This window comes from Lagopus muta, chromosome 3 (genome assembly GCF_023343835.1).
Source record: "Lagopus muta isolate bLagMut1 chromosome 3, bLagMut1 primary, whole genome shotgun sequence".
NCBI classification, from domain to species: Eukaryota; Metazoa; Chordata; class Aves; order Galliformes; family Phasianidae; genus Lagopus; species Lagopus muta.
Window position 1 is genome coordinate 77,352,588 of NC_064435.1, and position 26,558 is coordinate 77,379,145.

The 26,558-nt window shown below is 35.2% G+C and overlaps 1 long non-coding RNA gene across 2 annotated transcripts in view; it reads left to right on the forward strand.

Moving 5' to 3' along the window:
- The first annotated feature begins 2,744 nt into the window (after positions 1-2,744).
- Positions 2,745-26,558, forward strand: part of LOC125691119 (uncharacterized) — a 38,143-nt gene continuing 14,329 nt past the window's right edge. For both annotated transcript variants that reach the window (XR_007375924.1, XR_007375925.1), the window contains exons 1-2: positions 2,745-2,814; positions 5,246-5,405. This is a non-coding gene — a long non-coding RNA (uncharacterized LOC125691119). The remainder of the gene's footprint in view (positions 2,815-5,245; positions 5,406-26,558) is intronic.

The window sequence follows — 26,558 nt, forward strand, 5'->3', positions numbered from 1 at the left end:
CTCTGTAAATATATAGAGAAATAAAATATTTTGGTCTGAACATGAGAAGTATTCTGAAGAACAGACTGTTGTATTCACTTGCAAAATGAAATAGTTATGCATGTTAAAAAAAATAGAATCTGGGAGTCAATACAGAAGCAAGCTTGATTTTGTAATCCCTACCTTCTAGAGAAGGAAGGAGAATTAGAATTCATTTCTTTTTTTCTTTTTCTTCTTTCCAAAGGAAGGAAAATCTGAGAAAAACAGCCACACTAAACCAAAATAAAACAAAAACACCCATCCTGATTGAAAAGAAGGTTGCATATATTTATATGTTGTGCACAAACATAATGCCAGTGCAAATATTCAGAACAGCATTGATCAGGTATCCCACACCCTTTTTGTCCTGAGATTTGAACACAGATTTACTCATAAAGCTGTTTTTGTAATTGCATAAATACATATTGTTTCTGAAAAGGATAAAGTAATGGAGAGAAAATCATGAATAACAAAAAACCTTGCATATTTGATATTGAATAGCCATGGTTTCAGATTAGATAGTGTTAATAGCATGCTGATGTTTTAATTGTTGCTGAGTGATGGGAACCAACACAGGACTAGGCCAGGCTGCTGGGTGAGGCAGAGACACTGCCATGATTGCTGTGGGACAGGGAGGAGCCAGAACAGGGTCTGAATGAAAATGGGGGTTATTCATGACACCACACTGCAGGCTATGATGTTGCAGACAGTTGGCTGAGGATGGCTGCTGCTGGGAGATGGCTGGGTGTCAGTAAACTGGTGGTGAGATGCTGAGGTACTACTGGGCTGTAGGTCAATGGGTAGTTGTATTGTTAGCAGTGCATTTATCATCAAGAGGTAAGTAATTGCACTGTGATTATGTATATACTGTTATCATTGCATTTTTGCTGACATTTTTCCTTTTCTGTCTTAGTAAAGAGTTTTTATCTCAATCCACAAGTTCTATTTTGCCTCCAGTTTACTCCCTTACCCACTTGATGGGGAGTGAGCTAACAGGTGTCTGGCGCTGAGCTGCTCCTGGGTTACACCACAATGTAAACTCTAACTTTTATATACCTTGCAGAATGAAAAATATTTTATCTCATTTCACATGTTGTGAAAAGTAATCTTTAAAGTGGTTGGAATTTCTATTTAAATACAGTGTGATAACATGATGATTATCCAAACTATCTACATCACTTTATGTGGGATCTAAAACTCACAGGAATATAGGGGCTAATGAAATTGCTGGGACTTGCTTTCTCAGAGGTCAGAACTACCACAGTAATGCTTCATCATTACATTTCATATTTCTATTCCAATTGGATCAGAATTTATAGTTGAAACTTGAAAAGCTATGTAAAAGGAAAATTTAAAAAAAAAAATGACCCTAACTTTTTTAAGCATCAAAGAAGCTCTAGTCAAGTTCAGGTAATTTTCATTTTTATTGGAACATGTTTAATTATTTTTTCTCAAACAGAGGATTATGAATTCTTACACTTTTTAATCACTCATGACAGATGTTTTAGGAGCTGTGAGAAAATTAAATCAGCAACCTTGAAAAATGTTTACAAAGATGTTGCCTGGCAAGTCACTGTCAGCTTTTGTCATATCAGAAACTCTCTTCAGGTAATGAGATGCCTCCAAAAAATGTGAAGAAATTATAAGTATGCTATATGTTTTTCTTATATAAATGTTTTTACTTAAAAAAAAAAAAAAAAAAAAAAAAAAAAAAGTTTTGTTAGAAATCCAAAGCAAAAGCCATATTAAAAAAAAAAAAAAAAAAAAAAAAAAAAACACAAAAAAAAAAAAACACAAAAAAACACCAAAAAACTCTTAGCTCTAAAAGCATCACTATTTTGTTCCCATGTCTTTAAAGTATTTTTCTTCTATTCTAAAAGGCTGTTAGTGGAGTCAGTGTATCAATATATTTTGATACTGATGATTAAAAACTTTTGTCTTTTCAGTTGTATTGTTTTATATATGACTTCTCTAATATATTAGACTTACATCCTCTACTACAGAGAAAAATCAGTCTTGCAAATACTCTTTGAATTATATTGGAGACTTCAGAAGAAGTCTGGTAAAAGTCGTAATGATCTGGAACAAAATTTTGAAGGGTAATTTTCTCTTGAAAAATAATGAAAGATGCCATAAAAATGATGACTGTTTAAGTTATTTTCTGCTGCATTCCATGCAAGATATTTTCATGCAGTGGATAACTAGTGTACTGCTGTGTACTGTGTATTGTAAAGAAGCTGAACTCAGACTAATTTATGAAGTAGACAAACAAAAAAAAAAAATCAGCTTTATCTCTAGAAAACATTACATTGTTTCATTAATGACTTCTAGCTATTAGCATCCTTCCATCTGCTATCTGTAACTGAAGTTAGTGAACTACTTCATTGTACACTTAACTGGCAAGAAGTAGGAAGGCATCTAAATATGTGCTTAAGGACTGGGTGACCTGAGGTTTGTTCTACATTCAAAGGATGCAGTGTTATGGCTAGTCAAATGTCATAATTGCATCAAGATGGCGTTCTTATAACATTGCACAATTGCTTAGTCTGCCAAATGTATTCTATGTGGTGCAGTGGAATTGCCAGGTCACAGCCTGAACCAGTGGCTGATCACCAGGTGAGAAAGGGTGGCTAACCAGGGAACTCAGGTGGAAGCAATGCAGCTGAGTGATTGGAAGGGGTGGAGCCAGGATCCACCCCTCCTCACCCTCATTTAAGGGTTAGCAGCTAAGGGTTCCTTGCATCTTTCTGAATGGTAATTGCACTCCTCTTGAGTTGTCACTCACCATTGGAAGGGGTGAGCTAATTTACCTTATTTTTTTACCAGCTACTTTTCTGTATTGTTTGTATCCCATTTGCAAGTACTGTTATTGCCTTCTTTTGTACTCCAAATATGGAGCTGCCCTCATAAAGCTTATGTTTAGTAACTTCCTATACTTTAACTATTTTAATTTTAATGCTTTATGTTAAAACATATAAAGAGAGCAAGAAAAAAAACCATACAACTAGTAGGATTTTTGTCCTTGCTTTTGGGAAACTAATGCATCAGGCTGGTTTGATAACAGTATTTGCAATTCTTAATTCTTGAGGTGTTCAGCAGATACTTTTCATGCCATTTTACTGTCTGTACTTCATTCTTCAAAATAGTTGTTTATGAATATATGTAGTACCAAAAGATGTAATGCAAACAAGGTGTGACTATGAATTGAGGAATATTTCTCTCTAGTAAGAGGGCTTATAGAAGTTTGGTTAAGAGTCATAATTAAACTTTCAATTGCAGCTGTGTAATTCCTATCTGAAAATTCACTAGTAGTGTATTTATGTCACCTGAAAATGGAGTTGTAAATAAACAACAACAACAAAATTTTACTGGTAGACTCAAAGCCTCTTCTCAAAATTGATTATCAAAGCAGAAAGCTTGACTGCATATTTTTTTTCTGTTCACCGGGCTATGCTTATCTGGTGTATCAAAACAAGTGAAATTTGCCATAACTTGAGTCAGTATTGCACTATGTTTCATGCTCTGGTTTCAGCCCAGGTGAATTTAATAGTTCACTGACATTCAGTGGAGCTGAGCAGCTGGGCCAGGCTGCTTGGCAGGCCTTAGCTGCTGCTATGATGACGTGGCAGCAGGGTGCAGGCTGCATTGTGAGTTGTGCTGGGCTACGTGTGCTCTGCTAGTGAGGGGTAGAACATTCCTGCCCTAACATCTGTTCTAAGAGGAAAGAACGGTTATAAAGGAAAGAACTGCTATTGTGTATTTCCAGTGTTAATACATTTGTGAAGGTAAATCAATGTAGCTTGAATTGCAAAAAAAAAAAAAAAAAAAAAAAAAAAAAAAGAGAGAGAGAGAGAATGAGAAACTGACAGGAAAAATCTGAGGCAATGACATGCTCATAAAGAAAGGGTTTTAGTATTTATTTGAAACATCTAGTTTGCCTTCATGAAGGGTTTTATTAACCTTAAATGGGTGTGATTCCTGAGAAGAGGGTGGTGTTTCACTGAGTACACAATAACACTGTACCTTTTAGAATTTTAAGGAGATGGATATGTGACAGTGAGTGGCTTATTTTCATTTACTGTGAAAGATAGGTGCTCTGGATATAGTTCTGAAGATGAAGACAGAGTGAAAGAGATTTAAAATAAGTGAATTGCATTTTTCATTCTAATTAGAGATAGCCACGAAAAAAATAAGAAAAGTTAGATGCAGCTGTACTTACACACTGACTGCTTAACAAATGTTTTAGTGTTAAAGAAGGAAATATTTCACCTGAGTACCTAGAAACATATAAAATGAAACTATGTTCTACTTATTATGCATTCGTAATTTGTTAAACAGCTGAGCCTATGCTCAAACTTCTGATGTTGTATTTTAAATGAATATAAACACAAAAAGCTATAAGGTTACTTTTATATTTTAAAATGGAAGGCAGTCTATACAGTTATGTGCAAAAAAAAAAAAAAAAAAAAAGCCATACACTCTCTTTTAACTCTTAAAGATCAAAAATATAGGATATGAGCGTGTTGGGAAACAGCTAAGAATAATTGCTTCACCTTAAAAAGAAAAGTGGATATGTTGTGGATTTTCCTATCAGTGAAGAGCACTTTAGTACTTCTTTCTTATGTTATTTTACACTTCTTTCTTTCTTGGTCTTAAGGGATGGAAATACTAGCACAAAACTGGTAACTAGGCTTTGTTTCTGGTTTTCAAATGAATTGTACATCTTAAATAATTTTTGTTGCGATTGAGGCAGGCGACTTAGCAGAGGTTCTTTGTGTAAATGTTAGCATAAGACAGGTTCTTTTCAGGAAAGTGACATAATTATATTCACTTGTTGAGTATCTTACTGAGGCAATCCTTCTAGAAATAAGTCATATTAAAGGCTCATGGCAGCATACACGAAGGATAAAAATGCTTGATCAATTTAAAATACTCCAAGATACTTGTTGTTCATTTGTGGTTCTTTAATAGATTAAACTCTGGAAGTAATGTATGCATGGCAAAACAAAACTCAAAGAAAAATTTCATGTGTTTCTATATAAAATGTTACTGAAAATGTTTCAGTCTAGATTATATGGCATTATGTCTAGCATTGTTTAATTTAATGTTTATATTTGACGTTGCTAAAAAACTTCAGAGTATATATAATCTATTCAAAGAGATTGGGAATTTTTTTGTTTTAGTCATATGTGAGCTTGTATTTCTGTTTGGGTTCTATTCTTTCTAGTCCACGCTTCTTGATATGGCTGTAGATCCAGGTCACAGCTAGTGCTAGGATGCTTATATCTGGTGTGTGGAATGAGCTGAGCCATGCTGTCTGCCTGTGATTGACGGACAAGTCAAAGTGCAAGTCAAAGCGGCTGGAGCTGGTGATAAAGATCAGTCTGGTATGTAAATAAATATGGTTGAAGATCTAGTTGATGGTGCTACTTTAAACAAGTTTACTTTCCTCTTATTGCCTTTATTTCCCATTTTGTGTTGAAATGGTTCAAATATATCAAAATTAATAGAATCTAGGTCTCTTGTAACTTCAGTGTTTTGAGGTCTGCAGCTTGGAGACGGAAATTAAAACACTGATGGTCTTAAGTGCAAGCCTAAACTGTAGAACATTCCTTATACTGATCTGGTGAGTTAAGTGCCTTTTTAGAGCTATCTGACAGAGCAGCATCCATGATACCAATGCTGCAGAGGGATTTCCAGAGCCCTCTCCACTGTGTACACAATACTTTCCACAGGGACTCTTCCTTATCTTACAGCAGAGAAGTAAAGTGGTCTGAAGATTGATCTGGTCTTTTCTTCAAAGGTTTAACTATGCAGGGGTTGAAACTTCATTTCAAATGATTGAACATGCATTTATTTGTAATATGTACTTCAATAAAGGTATTTCTGATGCCAAAATTCAGTGGCCAGTATACAGGGTAGGTTTTCCCATTAGTATAACTGGTTTAAAGTGTTAAGTGATAACAAGCATATATTCACAAAATTGAGTTATGCATTTTATATATATATAATTTTTTTTTTTTTTTTAACTGAAAAATCTAGATAAGAAAAATATTTTGCTCCCTCCCCTGACTTGGGACTACTCATTGCTGCAGCTGTTAGAGTTCACCATCCCACAGTTTTTCCCCAAAGCAGTCATTTGTGGGATGACTGCAAGCCAGATCATGGAAATGGAGCAGGTTACAGGCAAATCTACAAAATGTGTTAAGCAGTATGTATGTTTGTGTGCATGTGTCTGTCTTCAACGTAACTGTTAAAAAGAAAGTGTTTAAAGGCTGACCTGCAAGCTTGTGCTGGGAATGCTGCTTGGATGGCACGCTGACATGCAGGCAAAAGTGGAGTGCAGGACGCTTTCATGTATTTCTGCTGAAAGCAAAGTTTAACTGTCCTGCTGCTTATGAACAGGGAATTAGTATTGTGTGTCCTTTTTATTTTACTTGCATTTCTTCTCATGTTAAAAATATTTTTGAAATTTCTCCTAGGGTTTTCCCTTAGTTTCCAGCCACAGTCTCTGTGTCCATACACTTGATTGGCCAGAATTTTCATTTCTCTGATGCCCTTTTTTGACAAAATGTTTTTCTAGCTCTAGTCTAACTTGAACATAATGTCAAAAGAATAGCCCTGATCATATAAATCTCCATGTGAATTACATGGGGTAGGGAGGGGAGAGTCATATTTTGCTTTGTTTTACAAACTCCTAAAAATGTCAGTGGTTATGCGATTGAACTCACATGTGTGTTCATTTTTTTTTGTTGTTTTCCTTTTCCAATCTTATGCATCAGGAGAACTTAATGTATAGTGAATCATTCCTTAGTCATTTTAATTAGCATGTGGTATCTGAACTTTGCAAGTGTTGACAGCTAGTTCTTGTCACATACCATGTGGGACCTTGCTATGATGATGCTTCATTCTTCTAATGCTTACTGATGCGGGCTCCTGTGTCTGCGACTGTTCTGTTACTGTACAACATTATCCTTTGACCCCTTGCTGTTGATTGCAGCTCTGTCAACCTGACCCTCCTAGCTGTTGCACATCCAGCCACCCACGCTTGTCATCCTAGGCATGAAAGAGATGAAGTGCAATGCAGTGTTGGAACATGCAGTGATTGCAATCACAGACACAGTGTGCACCTGAAGTGTCACTGCTGGTCTCTCATCTGCTATGAACTAGTAAAACTTGGTGCCTAATATTTCTGTAGTATTTACTATCTATCAAATTAAGATGGCATGTATATGCATATTAAGATAAACATCAGTAGTATGCTTGTACATACTAATTTTAACTTTAGAAAAAGACATCAGAAGATATGGGCAGCATTATAGAAGAGTTTTCATATTAAATACTCTAGAACTTCAGAACTTTAAAACTGTATTGTAGTTTTAATTCTAGAAAGCGCTGCTATGTTGTAGAAAGGATCTAGCTTTTAAAGGATTTTTCAAGATTTTTTTGGAAGCTTAAACCAATGGTAATCCAAAACACTTACAGGTTATGTATTGCTGTTCTTGGTGGTTTTAGTTTTTTTACATTAACCATCTTGTATGGCTCGTCTTTTTAGGGAACAGAAATTCTGGTTTGTTGATTGGTTTTATTTTTAATACGATGCCCACCTTCTAGCTTCTCTTGCTACTTGAAAGTTTTCATATTGACTAGAAACATGCACAGCTGAAGAAAGAAGCAGTGCAGATCTAGATGGGATTAAATATGTTTTCTAGAATATGGAATTCTTGTGAGTTCTGTGTCCATTAAATTATTTTATTTAACTTATGTACCCTTCTTCTGAACTGTTATGGTCTAGCAGTCCTTTAAGAGTGGGGGAGGGGGAAAAAAGTTGGAATTCAGGCTCTATCATTGTTCATTTTGTTAAATATGAAAAATTTGTAGTAAAAGAAGCTCCTCTACCGGATCAACCACATTAAACAAATATCCTAGTATTTAACTCATGGGTAACAAAGTGTAGAAAAGCCAGTGGATTCAAGTTATTCAGTATAGAAAGGAAGTTAAGCTCTGCAGCGTATTTAGCTAATCTATACTTCCTTGTTCTTTTGTCCTTTAAATGTTCATTATCTTCATAGTAGATAAGAAAGGATTTATAATCACCTGAGCTTTGTGAAGGTGTCCAAACATACTTAGCCTATGTTATTTCCATTAAAAAGGATAAAAATCCAGAATTTGTCATATGTGGGGAAAAAAGTGAGCGTATACATTAGAACATATTTCATCTTTCTAGTTTATTAAAAGATGGCCATAATATAGTGTCATGACCCTTTCAGTATATTAGTCTTTAAGCTGATTTGGTCTCAGCTTTTATATTGGAGATAACAAATACATTTCTTCTGAAGAATTTCCATTCTTACTACATGCAAGATATTTCACTAACAGCTTTCATACATGCAAACAGTTATCTAATTCTATATTAAAAATAGTTTTATACTTCTATTCAAACCCCTCAGGACTCACAAAAATATAAAATTACTTCAAAGATTGTAATCAGCTGGTATGATATATTTTTATATATACCTGAACTTTAACTTGCACAGCATAAGAATAGTAGCTTATATTGTCCTTTTGAACAGTCAAGGTTTCTTCCCTTCTCAAAATATACACACAAGCACACTGTTATTTATTTTTTACTTTTCTGCCCAATTTGTACACTTCATAACAAAATATCATCTTTAGCCTGCCACACAGTCATTTCTCTGCTGTGACAGCACAGAGGAAAGAGCAAAGGGGTAGCTAGCAAGGGAAATCCCTGACACCAGTCAACTGGCTCAATAGAGTTCTGCTTGCAAACTGCATGGGATAAGATGAATTGTTTGCACAGAAAGAATGGACAGAGAAGGTCAGAGAAGCTGTGGAAAACTTAGTTGACTTTTTTCTCTCAGTGAGGGATGGGAAGCTGCTATGCAGATCTTTCAGGACATAAATCTGTAAGGTAGCACAGCAACAGCTTTCAGAGGCAGACTAAGCCATAAATTTTACAGGACCCCTTATCTATCAAACACTGGGGTAGGAAAAATGTTGGAGAACGTGAATGTGTGTTCTGTAGAAACAGCATGTGTGGTCTGGTGTGTACTCTGTTTTTTGTTGTTGTTTGTTTTTTGTTTTTTTTTTCAAATGCATGAGAGAATATGGCCTTTGGACACTCCTCTTTGCAAGGCAAAGCTATAACAAGTTATGGGGAAAAATAATATTTGAGCTCCTTCCTGCAAAAATAAATATCAAATTTTTGTTTAATGCTTTGTCTTTAGTTGTTTGTTTTTCCTATGGATTATATATATTTTTTTAATTTTATTTTTATAAAATGTCTTTCTCAAATTTATTTAATGTCTTTTCACAGTGTAGAGTTAAATATAACATTTTTAAACTGATTTAGTTTCTGTGTATTATTATGATCTTAGAAGCTCCATCAGTCACAGTACCATTTAGAAAACATGATAAATTTAAACTTGCAGATTCAGTGTAAGATTTGCTGTTGCATTTTTGTCTTTTAGTGGGCTCTTTTCTATCTCTTTGTTCTTCGGTGACGTTATTTAAGCTCAAAAAAGGAAAAAAATCATCTCAACATTTAACAAAAAGGATTTTAATTGTAAATGAAGTGAAACTAGTGAAGATGAGGAAAAAACTTTATAATATCCTGAAACTGAATACCATCCACATTCTGCATTTTAGAGCATTATCATCTTTGCAAGATGCTTATGCGTGTAGTACATGTGTAAATGTAAGATCTGTATTCTGGCTTAATGTTTTCTTATCTATTGATATTATTCAAAGATTTAGAGCATGTAAAATAAGTGAGAATGGAGAGATCTGCCTGTTTGCAGTGAACTTTAGTATAAAATGTATTATTTCTTATAGTTTCTTGATGTAAACAAAACTATAACAATAGGGTTATCTTTATTCCTAATCAAACTAGAAAATAACCTTTCACATTACGGTGATAAGGGAGGCTCTTGGTGTCCCCAAGGGTACATATGTTCTGTTAGATGCAGATAGCTGTAGTCCTGTCCAAAGCCTCACTTCCAGGTCGCCATCTGAAACTGTGCCTTATGCCCACCATACTGAAAGTGGATGTGGAGCTAGCTTGTTCTTTCCTATGTATGGGCAAATGCACTCATGAAGTTTCTACATTTCCTTGCTTCCATTAGAAGTATATGCTATCATGTTTAAACTTTTTAAGGTTAAAAAAGGCCAAACTAAATATTTTCAGTAACTCTCACACCTACAGCAGCTATGTGACTTACTCATATAAGTAGAGAATAAGGTTTGCTCATGTATTAAGCAAGTAGAATGTTTGGGGGGGGGGGGGGGGGAGAAAAAAAATGAACATCATATACTTAGAGTGGAATACAGTCTTTGCTTACACTTAGGGATATTATTTAACGCACTCTCCATTTCTTTTGAAACCTTATCTTTTATTCCTTTTAGTTACTGTAATAGCAATTATTTTTGAATTGTATTCTCCTTTTCACCATGGAGAATTGTGCACGTTTAAGCTTACTAAGTACTGGTGTAAGTGTTGTTAGGCCATCTCAGATGTCAAGTTACTGTGATAAGGATTAACTCAATAACCAACATTTAAGAATTAATAATAAATACTGTAATGATGGCAAATTATCTTTAAAAACAAAATGTAACACAGTTATGTGATTATTAATTGGAATTTTCTAGCCATGTTTTGCCTGTTGTACTTACTAAAGGCCTTATATTTGTGTCTTTTTCCATAAGGTAGTTTGTAATATTTCAACATATTCTAAGCAAACACTGGTCTTCCACCAAATTATAGGAGACTAGAATACTAGGCTTCTCTCCTTCTGAAAATGTATTTCCTTCCTAGTAGGTGCTCTTCCTATTGAACTTTGCTTTATGTGCATCTTGTTGCTTAATGACAGACAGTTGCTATTTACAGTCCCTTTTAGTTTAGCATTTAAGAATGCAGTCATTAAAGATGTGCATAAAGCTAAGCTGACTTTCTGAGTAGTCTGTTTCCAAGGAATGTAAGAAAACTGCAGAGGGAAGAATACAATTTTCTTGGTTCTTATGTGGGATAGAAAATAAGACACAAAAGTGAGGAAAACCCCAGTGATATTCAATAGATCTGTCTACACTCAGTGACTTTATGGAACTGTGACTAATTAAGCATGAGAAGTGTTGTGGAATTTTACATTCATTGTCTCACTCTAAAGTCTGTTTCAGTTATTGGGTTGTGTGCTTAACACACAAATAGTCCAAGATTGGAAACAAACCTGGTACTTAGTGTAATCCTGTGCAGAACGTGAAACCACTGCACCAAGTGAGCGCATGGAGACAGAGTGCCATTCTCGTGTTCCAGTCCTTAGCTCTTACCTTCAGGTATTGGAAATCATCTGCTTCAAGTGGAAGCATTTTGTTCATTGTGTAGTTGTTTTCCATGGAAATGGGTTAGCACTTGTTTTTTGGGGCCAGCATTTATCAATACATTGTTAATGACACTTGAAAGTGTCAGAAATCTGAATTTTACCATCAGCGCATGCAAGCCTATTAGTTATAATAATTTTTAGGATACTTCTAATTTTTTTTATATTCTGTATTGCTCACATACTTTGCTTTATTGCAAGGTGCTCTTGCACAATAGGTCCTGGGACACAAAAGACAGATAAGTAAAGAAATTGGAAGTCCATTCAGAGGGCTGTCTATTGTGAAGTAATCATCTCGGCACCTCAAGGCAGCTTCTGTTAAGGGCAAAAGAAGGGTGATTGTCAGAGGAGGCTTCCTTCTGACAGCGCTGAGGGCCTGATCTGCCTAGTGGATCCTACTCAAAGGGGAGTCTGCTACATCTCTGGAGCTCCAGTCACTGACACTTGTAGGAAACTCCCTTGTCTGGTGTGGCTGTCTGACCCTTGCCTGCTCCTGGTACTTCGGTTCCTCAACAACGAGGTTGTGGGGAGAAGCCGAAGGGCTATCAAGAGAGACTTCTCACTGACAAGGGAGAAGAACTGGAAGGTCTTTAAAAATACTTTCTTTAAGGCAGAAGAGCTCTCCTTTCTGACTTCTGTAGGAAGTCAAGAAAGGAAGGCAACAGACTGGCATGGCTGATCTGGGACCTGCTGGTCAAACTGGATGGTGAGAAGAGAATGCAAAGGTAGTAGAAGCAGGAACAGGAAACCTGGGAGAAGATGCTGCTAGGTTATGTAGAGATGTAGTCAGGAAGGTCAAAGCCCAAATGGAACTGGACTGGGTAAAGTGTGCAAAAAAGAAAAAGAGAATTCTATAGGTACAACAATAGAGAAGTCCAGAAGGGTACACTCTCTGTAGTGAGCATATGGCAAGGAAGGCTACTAAAAATGGATAAGGAGAAGGCTGAGGTTTGCGATTCAGTATGTCATTTAGTTTCTTATTAGTGGATGCTTAAGTTCTCTACAGGAGAACATTAGTTTTTCTGGCTTTATTTCAGCTGTAGTTTCTCACTTGTTAATTAAACATTAAATAATTCTCAGCATATTTTTACTCTAAAAGAGGGCAAAAATCTTTATTTGTTGTTCCAGTGTTTTGAGCATTGCTGCTGGCAAAAATGTCTTATTCTTATATTTCTCAGAAGGCATTCCCAATGTTTGTCCTGTTTCTCCATATTGTCAGCTTTTTCCAAACCTTAGCTGTCTGAAATGTAAACGTTGAGGGGGGGGGGAACCCACCTGTATCTGCTAGTGTTACAATGATTACCTCAATGAATAGGATTACAGCCTCAAAGGACTTTTAATGGGATTAGGGAGCATACACTTGGACAGTTAATACAGCATACAGAATCTGCTTTGTATTTGCTCTTTGACACGTGTCTTGGCACTAGGCTTAGCCCTATCTGTAGGTAAGTAATGGAGGTATGTAACTGAGGGGCACTCCCTGAGGAGGTGAGAAATTTGAATTTCAGCTTATTTTGAAAGAGGAGGGCATTGACTTTGGTTTCCTTAGAAACTGTTGTAATCTCTAGTCTATTTTAACATTCCTTTTTCTCCTCCTTTGACAGACAGGCTTTCAGTGAGAATGAACCAATTTTCCAGTGTCAAGTGCAGATGGGATTCCAGACAGTGAATCCCACTTTCACATAAGCACATTATTTAGATTGCAGTTGGGCACTTAAAAGCAATGTCACCAATCATCATTTTCTATGATGTTTTTGCTTTCTATCTTGTGGATTTTCCTACTTAAGAAGCTGAATCCTTTTGGGCATCCATCTCTGGACATTTTACATTGTACTAAGGCATCTATCTTGGCTCAAGAGCATCATTCACAGCACTGGAAAGAGCAGGAAGAAAAATATTTTGACCAATCCTCACTATATTCCCTTTGAGGATCTGAGAATTTAGATGTCTTGATAAAAGTGCAGCAAAGATTTTTGTATAGGAATGAATAAGTGTGTGTGTAGGATCTGACTGCCTCTGATCAAAGTAGTAGGTACAGTACATAGAAAATCTTAAAAATAAATAAATAAATAAATAAACTTCAATCTATGTGTTAGAAGCTGTTTTCAATGTTGTGTTCAGTTCTCATTTCACTCTTATGCTCCTGGAATGCTTGTAAAACACAAAAACAACATCCTCATTTTGACCCTTCTCTCTCATATTTGAAGATGTTTGAAATATGACTTCCCTCTCCTCAGAACAAGCTCGTGGTCATCAAGGAAATCTTCTATGATCTCTCTCTCATAAGTGAAATGGGACCATGTGGGGTGAATGGGAAACCATTCACCCCACATGGTTGTTTTCTCATCTGCAGTTCTAGGTAGAATGTTCTGAAGCACCCCAGAAATTTTGACACCTATGTCCAAATTTTCAGATTGGAGCAGACACTTAACCTTAGTCCTTTCAATCCCTAAGCATAAAAGAGAATTTACAATTCTTCCCCTGTTTATCTAGTTTCTTCCATGAAGTCTTTGAAGTAAGATTATCACGTATTTATAACTATTTGGCATAATGATGAGCAGACTTTAATTGGGGCCTCAGGCAGTATCGTTATACAGGTAATAAGCAGTAATTACAGTAACAGATGTCTCCAGTTTTTAATTCCATTCTCAAGGAAACTTAAACTCCTTTATTTGAGAATGCAACTCTTCAGCAAGAAATTATATTTATCTGTTTTTAATGAGCAATGGGCTTCTTTTTGAAAGCAGACATTCCCTCCACTATTTTATTATCCTTTTGTTTCAGTTTCATTGCATTGTGTTTTAGTCACTTTATCTTTTTTATTTCTACATACTATTTTCTTTTCAAGCCAGGAAACCCCAGTCACCTTCATCCTAGCATGTTCTCAGAAATTTGCTTTCTCCCTCTTGTGGCCCCTCCACATCTGACAGATGCAGCAATAGCAAATCCTTTGAAAACTTCCACTAATTAATTGTCCTTATCTATTGAATATATTCAGTCTTTTCATATTTCTGAAGACTTCTTTTTCAAATTCCATTGAAATTACCTAGCTTTCTCTTTGAACTTTCTTAAACTAGCTCTTTAATGTCACACTTATTAGTTTAATTTCTTGTAATGCCCCCCCCCAACCCCGTCCTCAGATACATGCTCCATGTTGATATTAAAGCTGTGGCAATGTGTGCTGCCTTGTGGAATGAACTGTTACGTCTCAGTTTAAACTTCTCAGTGCATACATGCTTCTGCTTCTCCCTGTGTTTCCTTTGCCCTTGTATTTTGCATCGGAGTGTTATAAATTTTGTATTATTTCTTGAGCTTTGATAGTTTCTTAGAGCAGATGATTAAGAGAGCAAATAAATATCTGCCCCACATTTTCCCCTGGGTATACAAATGTAACACTTGGATGCTGTATCAGGAATTGCAAAGAAGTTAGAGAGGAGAGAATCTGATTATTTTGATGAATGTTGCTATTCAAATCCTGCCTTTGATAACAGCTGTGCATGGGAGGACAAGCAGATGATTACCATAAGATGTGATATTTGGGATTTGCTTTGTTTGTTTTCTGTTTTAAGAATGGTGAGGAACAATTTCCTCTGTCAGTGATTCACGTGTGTAGGGGGGCAGTATGTGTGTGGATTCCTGAAAGCTCAGAGAATAAGTGGGTTGTGTTAAAAGAATGTAAGAAAGACTGTCAGGATGGTTAACAGTAGATAAATGAAGAAGCTGAATGAGCAGATATTTTTGCCCGCGTAACTTTCTGAGATTTTTTGAGTCGATTTGCAATGCAACTCTTACACTAATTCACTGTACATTCCATAAATTTTCATTTAGTAAAGAGTTGGTGTTTTGAACTCTTTAACTAGTAACGAGAAGAGAAAATGAACTAGCATTGAACAAGAAATGTTTGACTAAACATCAAGTTTTGACAATGAAAAACAGCGTTTTAGATATAGTAGATGGATTTTTAGTATTATGGTTTTGTTTTCAAGGTTTGTTCTACCAGGAGATGTTGTTCTCTCATATTTAAATAGAAAGCTAAACCTCTGCTATATTTTCTGAAGAGCAGTTTTAAAAGAGATTATGTGGTGTTTAGGTAGGATGTTGCAGGGTTAGTGATTTGACCTAATACAACTTGTAAGAATTCATACTGTTCTTGCAAAACCAAAGTCAGGCTTCTAAATGATTAATTATGTTATAAAATACTAGAGACTTTTTTTTTTTTTTTTACTTTGAGAATCTAATCTACAGATTCTCTATTGCTTTCTAATTGATTTGTCTTTACCAGTAATTTGTGCCAGAGAATTACCACATTCCTTTAGAAGGAATCCAAATCCAAATTTTCTCAAGTAAAATTTGTCAGACCATGTATACAACCATGTATTACATTTTTCTTCTTCTTCTTTTTAATGTACTTTCATCTGAAGTACCACTAATGGTAAAAATTGGGTTTATAAAACCAGCATTTTTCTGATTTTTTTATTTTTTTAATTTTTTTTATTTTGAGCCTTTCTTTGTATTTACCATAGGATAAATAACTCCTTGAGTTACACTGCAAATACTTGTTTAATACAGTGAGAGTGATGGATGTGTAAGAAATTCATAAGGATAAGAGTGTAGCAGTTTAAAAATACTGACATAACATTTATAAAGTGAAAAGTAAATTTACACTTTTCGCTTGAAGCAGTTCGGTAAATGAAGGAGGTGGAATTAAGGAAATTCTTCTAGTCTGGTTTTATTTTCACATTCCCATGTCAGGTGAAATATGTAGCAAGAGTGTATTTGTGGCTTAATGTATTTATTCATGTGCTGACTAGAGAGGCAGCTGAAACTATATTTGACAGAGCAGAATTTACATTTCACAAGGAACTACTATCTGCTGTTAATTTGGCTATAGTTCTTTCACTTTTATTTTCAGTTTATTCTTGCTTTGTATCTGAAATACAATCTAATTCACTCAAGTTATAGTATTCATAAATAGCAGAGGTGATAAATCTGTTAATGTTCTCTGTAAGTTAGCTATAGTCACTTCAAATTGTGCACTGGATTGCTGGTTCTAGAAACCATCCAATCTGTAAATTCCTCAAATATGTTGCCTTGTAGGAAGTGTGTGGCACAGGCACAGCAGGCCTAGCTCCAGTCATTGATTAAGTTAAATTCTTGATTGTGTCCTAGTTCTAGGAGGGTTTTCATATGTGTAGTCTTAAATGTATGAGGGTTGATCTAAAATCATGCCTCCTATTGTACTGGCCTTTAATGTCAGAGGCAGATGGTGGTACAGCAGTAGAAGCTGAACCTTCCCACCAATATTCAGTCACATTTTGTCGCCATGTGACAGATTGCAGCAGAGAGGCAGTCTGGCAGAATGGCGTCTGACATGAAAGTGTGTATGAAACAAAGATTTGTCATTGAATTCTTCCATGCAGAAAAAAAATGCATTCATTGACAGTCATTTATGCTTGCTGAACATTTATTTGGTTCAAACAGTGGATATGAACATGGTGAGGCAATGGGTGGTGGTCCAGAGTTAGCAACAGCAACATGAAATATAAGCCATGCTTCAGATGGCTGCACAGATTTTTACAAATACAGCATGCAGGCTCTTAATGTGTTACTGGTGAAAACGCATAGGTAATGATGATGACTGTTGAAAAGTAGTGTTCTGTGACTGAGAATTTGCTCTATCAAAATGTTATTGTGCTCTTTGTATCGAGTATAGTTTCCATGGAAATAAATAAGAGGCATTACTTTTGGAGCAATATGTACAACTAGGAATCTATCACTAAGATTCTCATAAATCTCTAGGTGCTTGCCAGAGATGTGTCTTTCAGGCATAGCTGTTATTCATGTATGAATTATTTCCCTTGAAAATAGATGGAACAAAGTACCTTGTGAATAGCATACTGAAAAACTTTGTAATGTGAAGCAGTCCTTAGGTCCCCTGAAGTTCACATGCATGACAGCACACAGCTGTTTGCATTGTAATTGGCTCCATTTAATTAGAGCATTTACATCCTTATTCATTATATTCATAGAAAATTCCTGCACCCACTTATTTACTTTCAGGCTGTGATTGGTCATGGACATACTATTTGAATTTCCAATGAATAGAGTTACTTTGGAGCAGAAGAAAGCCTTGGGAGAACCTCTCTGTTCTTAGTGTCATTGCATTTTACCTTTAGGGGACGTGATTAAGAAACAAACTTTATATCCTTCCTTCTCCATTTTCCATCAACTGTCTATAATATCAGCTTTTAAGAAGGGACAAAAGAAGAAATTCTTAGCTTCAACCCTAAACTGAAATCCAGCTTGGAAGACAATACAAAATACAACAAAATTCTAAGTCTAGATCTGTGAGGAAGTATGTATTCAAGGACACTTCTTTCCGAAGTAGTCACCACTTCCTCTGGGAAAGTATAATGCAGCTGTCTAAACTAATGCTCCAGAATTTTTCATTAGTATTGCTTAATTTGCATATTACTCCATATTTGATTGGAGAAAATTATCTGATACTGCATCTGTTTCAAAGAGTTAAATTTCTGTAATGTTATAGAAACATTCATTCACCTAGTGGTAAATTGTTACTTGATTCAGTCAAAAGTGTGAATTGTACCATGTGTTCTTTTGAAGAACCAAAAAAAAAAAAAACTCTGCTGTATTTGTGTCACTGAGAGTGATGTGCAGTGCCAAATGCACAGTGTCCTTGTCATCCTTCATTTCTCGCTAGTTTTTATGAATTCAGAAAGTACCAACTGCATAGATGATTGCATGTAGAAATTCTGTACAAACTATGAAAGCAGAGGAAGGCAAACAAAATCAACAGACTCAGATTGAAATATATGTTTCTACTAGTAAAAGCCCCAAGACTACAGGCAGCTTGAAAGATGTTTATGTTCAGTTTATAGATTTATGACTTGCTCTTTCCAATATTAATGAATGCAGAGTATTTGCCTTAGGCATGTTATAGCAGCAAAGCCTTGAAACTGGTGATAATTGCTTAACAGTCCAAACAACATAATTGTATATTTTTGAGCATTTTAGCAATTGATTTAAGGACGTGAATGTACACTTTTTCAAAGTATGATCTGTTCAAGGAATAAAATTGTTTTTTAATCATTTTACATCTGAAAGCTAGTTTGCCTCAAAACAAACCACACTGCCCTCTTTTTACATGCGTATATGTTTTACAAGTCTTATCGTTAGTGAGTCCCACGCAGTATGGGCTTAAAAGTTTAATCAGACTAAAAGCCATGGTCCACTGACGTTCTATAGACCTGCTGGGTTCAGAGCTGTTATGAGAAGAAATGTTCCTTTCACAGACACTGAAATCCAAATAAATTACCATGCAGTGGTGCCTTCTGAATAACAGAATTGCTTGGGTGGACTTTAAGTATACATGTAACTGGAGTGTCTGCACTGCATGGCTTATTCCTTTTTTCTTAATTGCCTTTCTCTGCTCTTTGTCAGGACTCCGAATATTTTATTAAATTATTAAAGCATTTGATTCAGCATTCAAAAAATGGATATTTGTGTAAATAAAATAATTATGTTTCAGTGTAAATTTAACTTCTATTTATGTACTTCGCATGAATGGAAAGTGATCACTGAAAGGTTTGAAAATGACTGACAATAATAACCTACTGTGAAACACGTAGATATTTAAGAAAAGCTTGACGACAATTTGGTCTATCTTATGATGGCGCAGTACAAACGTAAATGGGAATAGAGTGTAGTACTGCTAATACATAAATAGTGGAGTAAGCATATTGGGTAGCTAGCATGCTAGTTCATGCTAATTGGCAGAAGAGAATGGAAGGAGGGCTCTAAAAAATATTGTTACTAGTGTGGGGATGTTAAAAATGTGTGGTTATTATAATTTTTCTTTCTTTTTTATTTACCTGAGCCTAAATATTTAGAAATCATAGGGGAGGGCAATAGAAGCATATTTTTCACTGTCTGTGAAGGTTTACGTTGTTAAGTGATATAGTCTATGGTCTAGCAAGAAGGTGGGTGGTAAAAAGAATGATGTTTTAGTGCTAGGTGTCACAGAAAAGGAAAGATTTGTTTTTTCTTTATGGGTAACTTTTCAATAGCTGTAACTTCAACATCTCTAGAAATTGTGAATTATTACAAGAGTTCCTGCTTTGGCAGGTTGACCTCTCACCTCTTACAGGTATACTCATGCATGCATGTGCACAGATATATAAAGTCAGGGGCCTAGAAAACCCTATCCATGTGCTCTGTCTTCTTGAAAGCTTCATGGATACAGAATCCTCTCAAATAGATGACATCTGTAAATATTTCTGTAAAAAGTGCAACAAAAAAAAATTTCAGAACCAAAATATACTGTTCTTAATTTAATAGACTCTGAAATTGGACTTCTTTTCCTTTGGATGCTGGTAATAGTGAAAATGTCCCATTCTTAGCTCCCTTGCATCTTAACTGTGTTTATTAAAGCTGAGAATTGAATCTTGTATATCCCATAGCCACTTTAGCAAACTCTCATGCGAAAGGGTTGAATAAGAATGTAGGTCATAACAGCTGCTACAGTCAGTGCTCTTTCTAACTTCAGATGATTTATTGTTGAAGTCTCGTTTCTAAAGACCTCTAGTTAATTGCTATATATACCTTAAATGGGTTCCAGGTTGTTCATCTTTTGATCACAATGCAGCACTGAACCATGCTTGGATAAATCTTAAGTGTTCCTGCAGCATGATGTTCATGTGATTGTGTCATCCTGTAGTCACACAGGAGGCAGGTTCAGTTATTCATTAGGACAGTGCAAATTGCAAGCAAATCACAGAGCCTAACATTTCTACTAGGAGATCCATGCTCTGTGATAACATAGGCATGGCTTTAGAACAGTGGAGAAGAATAACAGCTCTGCTGTCCTGATAACATTTACTTGTTACTCCTTTAGGTAAGCGCTAGAGCTGAGAAACAATGGTGCTGAAGTTAATTTCCATTCTAAAATGCCATATAATTATATCCAGTTATCCATTGTGTTTTCTGAAGATTAGATGGTCTCTTTTCATGTGTCTGTTTTCAAACTCATAATGAAACTGGGAAATTCTCATGTCCTCTAGCTCTCATTAATACAAATAGGTTCCATTACTCTTTTATAACCATTATGATGATACTCAGTCAATTTATTAGGAAACACTATACTAACAATTTTGTTTAATGTTTTAAAATATTTTAAAGTAAGCTCCATGTAACTGAAGATACGTTATTTCTGAAAGAACGTAAAGCTTTCAATGCTCTTCTGAAAATCAGTATTATTAAATATAATCACCTATTATAGGGCTGCTTTTCCATAGCAAGAATCTACTTTTAAACCTATGAGTAACTCTTGCCTTAGTGGTTTATATAACGTTTGTGGTTATTCCCCAAAATAAAATGGTTTACAAGGGGAAGGGAGGTCATTCTTTAGTTTTCTATTCTTGTTATTATTGTACACTCTTCTGCCATCTTCTTTTGTGTATTTTCTTTAAATGTAGACAACTAAAATCTTTTCAGACCTCAACTCAAGTGACCCCATATGTATGATTATTTTTTTGTTATCATTACTTGAAGTTTCTAATCTTGTTAGTATTTTGAATTAACTTTTTCTAATTTGGTAAAAGTATTTCAGAAAGATGCACTTGCAGGTACATAAACACATATACTGTATAAGCGCAGAAGCACATATATGCAAACTTTATATTTACTTTGACATACATGAATATATAAATGCAAGTATATATGTGTATATATGCATGGTATGCGTATGTATACACAAACATAATGCATGCACAAATAAAAAAATGGTGCTATATATTATAGTGGTGTAGATAGTTTGACAAATTTTTTTTTTTTTTTTTTTTTTTTTTACTTTAAAGGTAGAATTTAGAATTTATTTTCCTTGAAACATAAGCCTTTTTTAGAGAAAGGTGGTATACGTAAGGAATATACCGGGAAGTGATATATTTTTGATATCGCAGAAAATATCTTTAGTGTTTCTAAAAAATAAATAAAATTTTCACTTATCTTCAGTTTAATCACTGCAACTTATATAAACCCATAAGTTTACTTAGCCATATCAGAGGTGAACATAACATTAATTAAATTATGTTAACCTTGAAATTTTTAAGAGATATGAAATAAGGATTTCAAAGTGAATTACTTTATTTAGAAAAAACAGACTGTCTTGTAACAATTTTCCATGAGAATTTTCTCAATGAAGTGAGCTGTGACTTATGGAAATTAGGCAAAATCAGAAGCAGTTTAATATTAGAAGAGCAATGCTTGACCAATAAGAGCAGAACTTCATTTCTGGTTCATTTATAACACAACATTTACATTGTTATATTGTACCTAGGCATAATTTTGAAGTTATTCTTTCGAAGATAGTCAGAACTTTTTCAGTGGAAAAAAGAGTCATACTAAAAGAAAGCTCTCATCTTATCTTCTACATGTGATACTGGAGAAAGATTCTTAAAGCATTTAAGCACTCTATTAACTGGCACAGATTTAAAAAGTCTGACTATGAATATTTTTTATTATTAATTTTACTGTAAGGTTAGAGGTTTTTACGTGTTGAAATTACGGTGAAATTGCGGCAGTTATGTTCACTAGTTAATATAATCATGTGACAAAAGGCAAATAGTTTTTTAATTCTAACTTTAAAAAAAATTTTTAAGAGTTATTTGTTATTTTAATTTTGTCAACATGTACATTATTCATGATTTATGTATTTCTTTGTTATTTAAAACTGTTGGAGAACTGGAATATATTCGAGCATATATGGATGCAAATGAGTGTATAATTATGTATCTGTATGATAATACTTAATGGAAACTGTCAAATAGTTTACTTCAATTCTGATTTTCCTGTCTTCAAAACATGTAATGTCTCCTGAGCACTGCTACAAAGTGCTTTGTTAAATTCAGTTAGTTCAATTCAGTTCATTCCCTATCATTGTATACACTAAGGCCTTGTCCCTACTCCTAGTCTTCAATTCATTCTCTGACCACTTTAAAATGCAAAAAAACGCAGGTTGGTCTTTCTAACAACCTGAAATGCTAATTGAGAAACTAGAAGATACCAGAGTTACTGGAATAGGTTCCCTTATCAAGGAGAATATCAGTAGGGATTATCTCAGTTGTTCTAGGAATACATAAAGCATTTACAGTCAGAGATTGCATTAAAATTGATTTGCTTTATAAATGTGAAATTCTGTAAATGTATCAGAATAAAGGTAAGGATACAGTCCACATGATGCGGATAAACGTGAAGAAAATGTTTCTTTGTAGCCACACTTTCTGCTATAAATTTTTATAATTTATATGTAAATATGAACTTTATACTATATATTCATTTATTGAAGAGACGTTCTTACGAATCTTGGTGTTTCTACTAGGAATTTTGAAGCTAAGTCTCTAAATACTTGTGCAAAGTAAAACAAAACAGTGAAGCTTTGAAAAATGGTCTGTCTGCACAACCCCAGCAGCAGATTAACATGTAGCTCATAGCAATTTCAAGCTATTGCAATTTGTCCTTAATGAAGTCTTCTATTTGTCTCCTGTTGTGTTTTTCCCCTTTGAATACATATGTTTTTTTTCTTACTACCATGATGGAATTTTTCTGTTCCATGATGGAACAAAGAGATTCATCTCCCACCACATAGCAAAAACTCTGCTATGTATAGTAGCAGCCCCTGTCACCTTCTCTAAGACTTGCCCTCAGATTTGGACTTTTCAGTTACTATTACTGCATTACCAAAATAAAGAAATTCTATATAGATCATACATTTAAGATTGGACTAAAAGATGAGAATTTTTTGTTGTTCCTTTAGCTTAGTTTGCACTATAAGAATATCGTCTATACAATAGAAAGCCTCCTTGCTTTGCTTTTATTATGAGCCTGCAGAAATCAAAGTGATTTGTCTGATTCCTTGAGAAATAGTATGGCTTTTTACAAAAAATAACAGTAAAAAAGAGCATCTTTGTGTTTTATGTTTTTGTTGCTTGCAGTTGGTTACATATTGTTTTGTGAGGTAAGATTAATGCTACTCACTCCAAATTCAGTAATGTCATTCACATTATTGTCCAAAGCCTAAAGCTTCCATCGTTACTGAAAAAAATGGAACAAAAGAAATCCCGTCTTGGCATTAAATCGCAGTTTTATAATGTTCTGATCAGCAGCTCTGTACCTGTTTAGCTTTATTCCTTGGGATCTGAAAGCTAAAGACTCAATTGCTCCTCTTAACCACACACATGAAGAATCAGATCTGAATGCAGCAGACTGCTGTGAATGGGGAGAAACATGATCCCTTGACCTGTCCTTTTTTGGGAAATGAAAAATGCAAGAGTTCAGTCCAGGCATTTCTGAACATGGTTCAGAACCTATTCATGGTTAATGACTGTATATTCAGAACAATTCCTATAAGTGGTCTTCCTCAAAATACGTTTTGCACGGACCAAATGAAATGGTGGCTTGCTTTTTGTTCCTTGCCTCTTATCTGACATTATAAATAACGGAAAGTCAATTAGTACAAGTTTTAGTGGCAGTTCTTGCCACTTTGATAAATGTCACTATAAATGAAAAATGAATTATTGCAACCTTATATGTAGCTTGAAAAATTAACCTCATGCCCTCGATATGGAGCTGAATAAGTTATTTGAAAACATGCAGCTGGAAATTAATCCAGTGGGGCAAACATTTCCCTTTAGGTGGGAGAAAAAAAGCCTGATAGCTCAGTTACTTTTGATGTTTTTTTTTTCTAGCTGGTTTGGTCTTACCTCTCTCTTTGAAATGAGTGGTAGAAACTACCTACTTGCACTCAAACTGGGGAGCATACACCTCATGGATTTATTTCTGCTTTTTTCCAATCACCATACCTCCCTTAAAAATGAGACACTACTGGCATCAGACTGCTGCCTCCGTGTTGAGCCTATCTCACTTGAATCAGGTCTTCCCCCTCTTAGCTGCCTCAGATTGAGGTGACATTTCTGCCAGCTATATTAGTTTGTTTAATGCTAAAGGTGCTTAAATTACTGTTTAGCTTTCCCTCCCCCTCCCTGCTCTTTTTTTCTTCTCCTTCTTACCGAACAAAAGATGGTCGCTAAAAACTGTTCATGGTGATTGATACAGAGTGTTTCTTTATGCTGGAAACATATCCTGTAATTACACTGTTCAGACATGAAGATTGTATTACCTCAAATTGCCTGGAATGATGTCAATTTATCAAACTTCTTGCAAGAAGTTCATCTCTGCTGTAAAGTGATCACTTCTCTCTCTGTTAGCTTGCTTTATCTAATACATAGGGTCCAGAGGGGATTTATCCACTCTCTCTTTCAACCTCGTCCTCCTTTGGATTCTACTAGACCAATGGGGAAAAGAATGAGAGTGTGTTTTGTGACTGCCTTGTTTATTTTATCATCTTTCAGTGCAGTGGAGGGAGAGGATGTATAATTTGATTTGAAAACCCAAGACAGTTATACAACAGCGCTTCAACAGAGCAGCAGTAATCATGTCTGCTTACTGAGGTAAAACATGGTCTGTTTGTATTCCAGACAGAAGATTTCAATTATGCTTGTTTAAGACGATAAGATTAAAAAGCATACAGATTCATTTCCTATTAAGCACTCTTTTGGTGAGCCTTAAATCACAGTATCACTGTGCTTCCTGGATGCTTTCTCTTCCGTTTAATGCCACCAGAAGGAAGAGAACATGTTTGCAGCACTTGTCTCCCTGTTAACCATTACAAGGTGTCCTACAAAATAATTTTTACCCTTTGGACTTCCAACAACAGGATGAGTTACTTAGCATAGAAAGCCAAAATCTCTAAATGTGCTCAAGAAGAAAAAAATATGCCTAAAATTGGGTGAGCAGAAGTAGCTTCTTAGGCTTTTTTTTCCTTGGTGCCAATCTACTGCTTTCTGATTAGGTCAATTAAGATAAATCATAGAATATCCTGAGTTGGAAGGTACCCATAAGGATCACTGAGTCCACTCCTGGAATCTTGCAGCACCACCCAACATTCAATCCATGTTTCTGAGAGCACAGTCTAGATGATCCTTAAACTCCATGTGTTTGCTTTTAGTTTTCTGACAAGGATGTATATATTTTTTTTCTGGGATGTTTTTTCCTGACAGACAGATCTAACTTCTATGTGGTTTCCCAGTGTAGTCTGTTTATTAATAACGTATGAAGAAAAAAGAAGAGCTTTTAATCTTCTTGTTTGTTTTCTGTTGTTACTGAAATACTAAGTGCTTTTAAGACTGCCATGGTCACACAGACTGACAAATGTAACCTGAGCAACAGTAAGTGCAAACTAAAAAGTTCTAATTTTTATCTATTCACCTATTTTCATCTAAGTTCATCTATTTACATGGTTCTCGTTAGCCAAAAGAATGCAGACAGCGAATTCACCGTCTCTATTCTCTTAATGCAACACAAGCTTCAAAGGAGAAGCATAAACAGGGCTGCTCCGGTGCCTCGAGAACTCCATTTTACCCTCTCATGAGTGTAAGCAAGCTCTCTTTAAAATTTTGAGCTTATCTAGACTTAGCTGCTTCTGATATTTCAGCTCAAAGAGGATATTCCAGCTGGGAGGCTAAAAAAGCCTTTGGGGACTTTATTAACTTTACTTAGAATAAAAGCAATGCCTCTTGGCTTTGTATTTTACAAAGACTGCCCAGCACATAATCCTTGAGGTAGTGGGCTCCTGTATTCCTGTGATTTAACTAATTAAGTAACCCCTATGGTATACTTCTGGGTTGGTGTGGCAAAACCTCCTACCAAGGAGAAGACCAGAGCTCTATTGAAATAACACAGTGAGTACACTCATCAAAGATCCTGTTAATAGGGAAATAGTTGCTAAATGAAATTCAAGCCAGAGTTGGTATTCTTAGATAGAAATTCATCTTGTCATTCTCTTACTACATGTCTGCTGCTCCTATATCCTATATTTTTTGAGGCTATCTGGCTTACATTCTTGGTAGGAATTATTTCTTATAACATTTCTTCAGGGGATAACTGAGGGAATTCCTGGATTGTTGTAAAAATGTGCATAATTCATTCATAGGCTTGACTTTTTTTAGTGATTACCACATGTGTTTTCAGAGCTCTGTCTCAGAAAGCACTGTTATTGATGCCAAGTATAATTTT